This window comes from Perca fluviatilis, chromosome 12 (genome assembly GCF_010015445.1).
Source record: "Perca fluviatilis chromosome 12, GENO_Pfluv_1.0, whole genome shotgun sequence".
Lineage (NCBI taxonomy): Eukaryota > Metazoa > Chordata > Actinopteri > Perciformes > Percidae > Perca > Perca fluviatilis.
In genome coordinates, this window is record NC_053123.1 from 37003254 (window position 1) to 37012436 (window position 9183).

Here is a 9183-nt window from a genome sequence, read left to right on the forward strand (position 1 = left end):
AACAGTTTGTCCACCACTCAGTTTTATCAAGGGGTTAAGTGTTTTAAGGGGAGTTGTGCTTACCGCAGGTTGTAGCCTCACTCCCTCATCTCTGTCCCTCTCCTCCTAAAGTCTTCTCCTCACTGTGCAGGTCACTGTAGCCGACACCAGCACCGCTATCATCGGCCACGGGCACGGGAGCTGATGAAGGTCCTGCTACTCCCGAAAACATGTCTTTTCGTTTTTTTCTTTTATTTGAGCCGCTTGGGTAACGTTTTTTCATTTTGGCGTTTAGACCATTAACATAAAAGAAAGGTTTAGAGCGTTTAGACTCGTCTTGCTCCGTCTCTGTGTACTTCCCATTTCACCTGTCACCGTGTGTTTATCTTTCGCGCTGCGGCGCACTGTGAGACGGACTAGTCCATTTCATTGTGAAAGTGGGGGTGTTGACCTCTCTCAGCTAGCAGGGCTTTGCGGCACAGAGGATTATTTACTTTTTAAATTAAGTGGCTGCCCGGTTTGCCCGTGCCAAAAATCGCCACTAGTTTGAGCACTAAACGATTTCACATTATCACAATAAGGACTTTATTTTCAGGGGTGCTGAGATGATTTTTAGGGTGCTTCAGCACCCCTAAAAATAGCCTAGCGCCGCCTATGCTGTAGATGATGACTGACTTCACACAGAGAATGAAAACACAACACACAGTAACTCTTTTCAAGAAAATAGTATCATTCAAAATGTCCAACAACGCATTTTACACTTTCATTTCCCACCCCAAAATACATGTGTCAACAAAATATGTTCTGGCCAGAAACCACATTTTAAGTTTTGCTGCAGCAATAGTCTCTTTAATTTAGTTGTGCACAACCCAGTACCTGTTTGAGCTCAATAAAAAAAACAAAATGTATCCGGATACCTCCCAATCCACAGGAGGAAAGACCTTACTGGTGAGATAGTAGAAATGGAAATCCAAACTCAGGCCTGAAGTTCAGAGTCCAGCCCCCTGTCCACCACGCTCTCTCTAGTAGAGTGGAAACACAGCGCCTCCATCACACCCCTGCTGTCTCTCACAGACAACCACACAGTCCCACAGTACACCTATGTCAACAGATAAAGGTTTTCAGACACCACCATCAAAAGATAGAAAATTAAATCACTATTCAGGATGTTATTTCCTTTATTTTTCTTTCAGAGCTAACGTTCTCCGTTTCTCCCTCTGTAACAGGTTAAGGGAAAAAAAAAAAAAACGACACCAGCGCTGCGCCATCTTAATTACGTTTATATATATGTTTATATCTATATATATATAAACAGGCACATCATGAGATAATAATCTAAACTCAGCACGGCAGATATAATTTAACATTGACCACATATGTTGTCAATCTTAACTAACAATATGCATAAACATCATAAACAGTTTTAGCAAATACTTTTTTATTGAAAACAAGACCCACGCTTCCTTCAGAACTAAGTAAGCGCCATCATGACAGGGTCTGTGTTGTGTGGAGACAGAACGGACCCAAAAGCAAGGCTCAGCAAAACACAGATTTATTAAAAAACAGAGACTGGATAGGAGGGGGACTTTCTGGGACTGGGGGTGGATGACGAAGGATCTAATGGGAAGTAGGATGGTGAAGGAGCTAGGGGGGCCGAGGGAGGAATGTCTGGACACAGGAGCGGAGGCAGGATGGAGCAGGGAGCCGGAGGAGGGGACCGAATGGTGAAGCCAGCTGACTGGAGGTAACTGAGGGGTATGGAGGAGATGGCTGTAGAGGAGAAACAAAGACAGGGTTAGGAACAACAAGGACAGGTAAGTACAAAGTAGCTGTTTCTAGAGAGCTTGGATTGCGTGTCACCGATGTGGCTGAAGCAAGGATCAAGCGAAGATGATGAGTGGGTCCAGGGTTCAAATACTGGGCTTGATTGTAGATGCACGGCAGAGGGAGGTGATGGGGGGATGATGAGCAGGTGTGTGCAGTCAGCTGGCAGGAGCAGGCGGGAGGAGGGGAAAACACAGGAGACCCAGAGAGAGGCAGGCCAACAGAGGAGACTGACAGTGGAAATCAAATAGAACTAGGAAACAAAAACAAAGACTGACAGCCAGCCAACCCCCAACCATCACAGTACCCCCCCCAGTCCACCAGGTACCGGTAACCCAGACTCATCCCAGTGGCAGCGCTGACGAGGGAGTTGTGGGCGTACTCAACCCAAGGGAGGTGGGAACTCCACCAGGAGGGGTTACGGTACGCGACACACCTAAGGGCCACCCCCAGGTCCTGGTTCACCCGCTCGGTCTGCCCGTTTCTCTGAGGGTGGTAGCCTGACCACCGGAAGTGGTCCCAGAACTCAAAGAGATCAAAGATCAATAATAACTGGTCCCAGAACTCAAAGAGATCAGAGATTAATAATAACTGGTCCAGAACTCAAAGAGATCAGAGATTAATAATAACTGGTCCAGAACTCAAAGAGATCAGAGATTAATAATAACTGGTCCAGAACTCAAAGAGATCAGAGATTAATAATAACTGGTCCAGAACTCAAAGAGATCAGAGATCAATAATAACTGGTCCCAGAACTCAAAGAGATCAGAGATTAATAATAACTGGTCCCAGAACTCAGAGAGATCAGAGATTAATAATAACTGGTCCCAGAACTCAGAGAGATCAGAGATTATAATAACTGGTCCAGAACTCAAAGAGATCGAGATTAATAATAACTCTCGGCCGAACTCAAAGAGATCAGAGATAAATAATAACTGGTCCAGAACTCAAAGAGATCAGAGATCAATAATAACTGGTCCCAGAACTCAAAGAGATCAGAGATCAATAATAACTGGTCCCAGAACTCAAAGAGATCAGAGATCAATAATAACTGGTCCCAGAACTCAAAGAGATCAGAGATTAATAATAACTGGTCCAGAACTCAAAGAGATCAGAGATTAATAATAACTGGTCCAGAACTCAAAGAGATCAGAGATCAATAATAACTGGTCCCAGAACTCAAAGAGATCAGAGATAAATAATAACTGGTCCCAGAACTCAGAGAGATCAGAGATCAATAATAACTGGTCCCAGAACTCAGAGAGATCAGAGATTAATAATAACTGGTCCAGAACTCAAAGAGATCAGAGATTAATAATAACTGGTCCAGAACTCAAAGAGATCAGAGATTAATAATAACTGGTCCAGAACTCAAAGAGATCAGAGATTAATAATAACTGGTCCAGAACTCAAAGAGATCAGAGATTAATAATAACTGGTCCAGAACTCAGAGAGATCAGATCAATAATAACTGGTCCCAGAACTCAGAGAGATCAGAGATCAATAATAACTGGTCCAGAACTCAAAGAGATCAGAGATTAATAATAACTGGTCCAGAACTCAAAGAGATCAGAGATCAATAATAACTGGTCCAGAACTCAAAGATATCAGAGATAAATAATAACTGGTCCCAGAACTACAGAGATCTGAGATTAATAATAACTGGTCCAGAACTCAAAGAGATCAGAGATCAATAATAACTGGTCCAGAACTCAAAGATATCAGAGATAAATAATAACTGGTCCCAGAACTCAGAGAGATCTGAGATTAATAATAACTGGTCCCAGAACTCAGAGAGATCAGAGATTAATAATAACTGGTCCCAGAACTCAGAGAGATCAGAGATTAATAATAACTGGTCCAGAACTCAAAGAGATCAGAGATTAATAATAACAGTATCAAAAAGCAAGGTGTTGCGCCTTGATTTAAAGAGCTGAGCGTGGGTGCTGAGCTACAGTTTACTGGGAGTTAGATCCAGATACGTGGAGCATAGAAACTGATCGCTACTGAACCCCTTTTGGTTCTGGTTCTGGGGATGGCAGCAGACCTGTCCCTGGTGATCTTCATAGTTCACACGTAGATCTGAACGGTGATTTGTCCCTAAACCATTTAGTGACTTATAAACCAGCAGAATAATTCTGAAATCTATTCTTTGGGGCACTGGAAGCCAGCAGAGACTTCAGAACTGGACTGATGTGATCCACTTTCCTGGTTTTAGTGAGGACTCGAGCAGCAGCAGCAGTCTGACTGATGATTCAGGGAGACCTCTGTGTGTGTGTGTGTGTGTGTGTGTGTGTGTGTGTGTGTGTGTGTGTGTGTGTGTGTGTGTGTGTGTGTCTGTGTGATTGTGTGTGTGTGTGTCTCTGTGTCTGTGTGTGTGTCTGTGTGTATATGTGTGTGTGTGTCTGTGTAACGGTGTGTGTGTGTGTGTGTGTGTCTGAGTAACGGTGTGTGTGTGTGTGTGTGTGTGTGTGTGTGTGTGTGGCTGTGTTTGTATGTGTGTGTGTGTGTCTCTGTGTCTGTGTGTGTGTGTCTGTGTAACAGTGTGTGTGTGTATGTGTGTGTGTGTGTGGCTGTGTTTGTATGTGTGTGTGTGTGTGTCTCTGTGTCTGTGTGTGTGTGTGTGTCTGTGTAACAGTGTGTGTGTGTGTGTGTCGGCACCTCACATGACTGTCACATTACACCAACAACCATTCACAATCAAACCATAAAACAAAATTCATCCTTCCAATACCTTGGAGTGCACGTGGACAGTGACCTTTCCTGGACCTGTCATGTAGACTCTATCTGCAGCAAAGCACAGCAGAGAGTCTACTTTTTAAAGAGACTCAGGTCATTCGGAGCGAGCAGCGAAATCCTGTTTCTTTACTTTGTGTCAACAATTCAAAGCATCCTGCAGTATGGGGGTGCAGGGTGGTTTGGGGACCTCTCAGCTCATCTGAAGAGTATCCTGCAGTATGGGGGTGCAGGGTGGTTTGGGGACCTCTCAGCTCATCTGAAGAGCATCCTGCAGTATGGGGGTGCAGGGTGGTTTGGGGACCTCTCAGCTCATCTGAAGAGTATCCTGCAGTATGGGGGTGCAGGGTGGTTTGGGGACCTCTCAGCTCATCTGAAGAGCATCCTGCAGTATGGGGGTGCAGGGTGGTTTGGGGCCTCTCAGCTCATCTGAAGAGCATCCTGCAGTATGGGGGTGCAGGGTGGTTTGGGGCTTCTCAGCTCATCTGAAGAGCATCCTGCAGTATGGGGGTGCAGGGTGGTTTGGGGGCCTCTCAGCTCATCTGAAGAGCATCCTGCAGTATGGGGGTGCAGGGTGGTTTGGGGACCTCTCAGCTCATCTGAAGAGCATCCTGCAGTATGGGGGTGCAGGGTGGTTTGGGGGCCTCTCAGCTCATCTGAAGAGCATCCTGCAGTGGGGGGTGCAGGGTGGTTTGGGGCCTCTCAGCTCATCTGAAGAGTATCCTGCAGTATGGGGGTGCAGGGTGGTTTGGGGGCCTCTCAGCTCATCTGAAGAGTATCCTGCAGTATGGGGGTGCAGGGTGGTTTGGGGGCCTCTCAGCTCATCTGAAGAGCATCCTGCAGTATGGGGTGCAGGGTGGTTTGGGGGCCTCTCAGCTCATCTGAAGAGCATCCTGCAGTATGGGGGTGCAGGGTGGTTTGGGGGCCTCTCAGCTCATCTGGAAGAGTATCCTGCAGTATGGGGGTGCAGGGTGGTTTGGGGCCTCTCAGCTCATCTGAAGAGCATCCTGCAGTATGGGGGTGCAGGGTGGTTTGGGGCCTCTCAGCTCATCTGAAGAGCATCCTGCAGTATGGGGGTGCAGGGTGGTTTGGGGGCCTCTCAGCTCATCTGAAGAGCATCCTGCAGTATGGGGGTGCAGGGTGGTTTGGGCCACGTCCTGCACTGTAAAAACGGATTTTGGAGGGTAGTAAATACAACACATGCAAATTGTTTAAATTTTACTGCAAATATATTAGTCAGTAAGCAAATATACAATAATGGGTAAATTCTACCTACATTACATATTTTATAACAGTAACATTTGCTGCCTAAACAAATAATAATAATAAAATCTACCCCAAAATGATAAGTCTGCAGTTCAAAGTGAACATGCGTCAGTGCTGGTTCTTGGCCAAGATCTATCGTTTCACTGGCGGGACACTGGAGTCAAGCTGTTCGGTTTAGCTAAGGTAAGATTCCTTTTTAACAGGTTGCTGTGTGTAATAAACGTATTTAATGGTTGGTTTAGAGTGTATATTTGGCTTACAAGTTACTCAATGGCAGTCTGTCATTAAAAGTTAGCAAGCTACCGAGTGCCAGCTAGCTAGCTAATGCCAGAGTTGAAAGGCTAACGTTAGCTTCTAGTGGAGATTGTTGGAAGAGATGTTAGTTACGTTACTTCAAACTAGCTAACGTTACCTGTCGTGGCATTTGACAGTGTCACAATGTAACGTTATTGCTTTCACGGCTGAACCATGTAGGCTCTAAATGTAAGCTAACTGTTAGCTAACATTACAGGTAATGTCACCTAACGTTAGCTAGGTAGCCGGATAGATACAGTAAGGTTACCTAATAGTATTGATAAGCCCCGACATTACCTGCTTTTGAGAAAATATATTTTAGGCCAACCTTAGCTACATAAAGTTTGGCTTACTCAGCTTTCATCTTACCAAATTGGTTTGTTATTTAATATGCAGTACAATTGAGATAGGGGTGGATAAAAAGGGTGAACTCAACTGTGAGAGCAGTGCAACAACCGGTCAGTCTCTGTTACACGCATACGCTAACTACAATACACAAATACACTGTAAATGAGGTGTGTGTGTGTGTGTGTGTGTGTGTGTGTGTGTGTGTGTGTGTGTGTGTGTGTGTGTGTGTGTGTGTGTGTATACAATACAAGGCCAAAGTTTGGACACACCTTCCTTCATTCATCGCTTCTTCTTTTATTTTCATGACTTATAGATTGTAGATTCTCACCGAAGGCATCAAAACTATGAATGAACACATATGGAATTATGTTCTTAACAAAAAGGGTGGAATATACTGAAAACATGTCTTATATTTTAGATTCTGCAAAGTAGCCACCCTTTGCTTTTTATTAAGGGAAATAATTCCACTAATGAACCCTGACAAAGCACACCTGTGAAGGTAAAACCATTTCAGGTGACTACCTCATGAAGCTCATTGAGAGAACACCAAGGGTTTGCGGAGGTTATCAAAAGAAGCAAAGGGTGGCTACTTTGAAGAATCTAAAATATAAGACATGTTTTCAGTTATTTCACACTTTTTTGTTAAGTACATAATTCCATATGTGTTCATTCATAGTTTTGATGCCTTCAGTGAGAATCTACAATGTAAATAGTCATGAAAATAAAGAAACACATTGAATGAGAAGGTGTGTCCAAACTTTTGGCCTGTACTATATATATATATATTTTATTTTATTTTTTTAATAAGTGTAAAGAATTTGTAGAAATAAGTTAATCACTAAATGCATCTATTCACAGTCCCAATGTGCCGAGAGAGAAAAAGGGATGCAGTTGTTTGTCGCCTCATTGAGTACCTTGGGGAACATCAAGAAGATCTCATCCAAGATTGCTAGGTATGTTATTAAATGATCGATCAATTCAAGGTATCACATGGTTACACATAGGATTGCCCTGATACAATTGTTTAATTTCTGATAACACATATATATATATATATATATATATATATATATATATATATATATATATATATGTATGTGTATGTGTATATGTATGTGTATATGTATGTATTACATAGAAACTATGGATACTTGGCACAGCCACCATTATGGGACAGACATGGCACCCCTTCTAATGTCAGTTTAGTTTGTAATGAGGCAGGAGGTCTATCCACAATTAAAATCATAATGTAAATTGGTTATATTAATAATGCAGGTTTTTAAACCAACATACTTTATGCAAACTTTCTCACATTACTGCTAATCAGTTACTAAAATAGGGTTTTAAAAACATTTGAGGTGAGAAATAGGCAATACAGTCACAGTTTTAATTTGTCACTGAATTGTATTGAGGTGCTGATTATTAAAAACATACTCTACTTGGGTTGATTTGGCTTAACCAACAAAACATGATCAATAAATGTATTGGGATAGTATCTTGTTATTGTCCTTAACTTAAAAGTGCATATTTTTGTTTCTTTTTTTAACATGGAGGATGAAAATGAGGACAACATGGACTAAACCATGAAGGTGCTTGTGATCCATAATCCTGCAGCCAAGGAGCATACAGCAGATGTGTTGATTGCGATGGAGGGAAACAAAGTGCTGAACGTGTGTGGAAACCGAACCAAGGCATGTGTGCTGTTGATGGGATTGATCTACGCTCTCAAACTTCAGTATTCCAAGAAGCTGGAGTATACTTAAAGTATTTCAGAAACTCTTTTGGTGCTTGACAGAGCAAAGCTGCTCAAGAAGGTCCAGAGCCTCAAAAGTAAGCTAATGATGAACTGTTTGTCACCGTATTCAGGCACAGACTGTTTCCTGGGAACTTACTGTTGGTGCTGAAGAATGCTCACTTTACAATGCAGTCAGACAATTTCATCTCCCAAAGAGCAGTCTCACATTGAAATTCACTACATTCAAATAATGCATATCATCTCATGGATCAATGTTATTCAAAAGATACATATTGGTTGAGCAAGGACTGAACTCAGTGTGTTTCTGACTGGTACTAGGCTGTCAATTCATTTAACCAAAGGGACACGCTGTTGAGATGTGGAAAATGCTGTTTTTTGTTCAGGCACAGACTGACTGGTTATCTTCAACAATCCCATAAGGCTTTGCAAATATCTGCATATGTTCCTCAAACATAAAAAAATGTAAGATGTTCATGTTTGGTATAACAAACAAACTGGAATCCACATATGAAGGGTTTAAGAAACTTGTTTCAGTTGAATATGTGGAGAGGGTTCTTTTTGTACCTCCTCCTGTCCTTATTTTTTTTAACATTTCATTGATTAAAAGAAATTGACATGATCAAATATCTCCTGTGTCTGACAATAATTTTTTTTAAGTAAAGTTTACCTTCCCTGAATAAGTAATGATTAATTACTCATATTGTTCAATTATTAATAACAATTATTAAGTATTAAGTGCTTACAATCAAGAGGTAATGTTACTTACTTTTTATAAGTAATCAGTTGTGTAATGTATTGAGAAATATTAGGTAGACTTTACCTAATTTCTTTTAGTGTATCATAGCTGTTAAATGTAGATATGCTTCACTCAAAACATGTGGTGAAATCTACCCAAACAGACTGAGTGCAAATTGTTACCTCACATTTATTGAGTAGATTCTATAGGTTGCTTTTTACAGTGTGCCCCCCGTCAGACTGAC

At 42.1% G+C, this 9183-nt stretch overlaps 1 long non-coding RNA gene across 1 annotated transcript; it reads left to right on the forward strand.

Annotated features, from left to right (window-relative positions):
• The first annotated feature begins 5894 nt into the window (after positions 1–5894).
• Positions 5895–8737, forward strand: LOC120570188. Its single transcript, XR_005641019.1, has 3 exons — positions 5895–5988; positions 7306–7400; positions 8001–8737. It is a non-coding gene; the product is annotated as an uncharacterized LOC120570188 (long non-coding RNA).
• Positions 8738–9183: the final 446 nt, after the last annotated feature.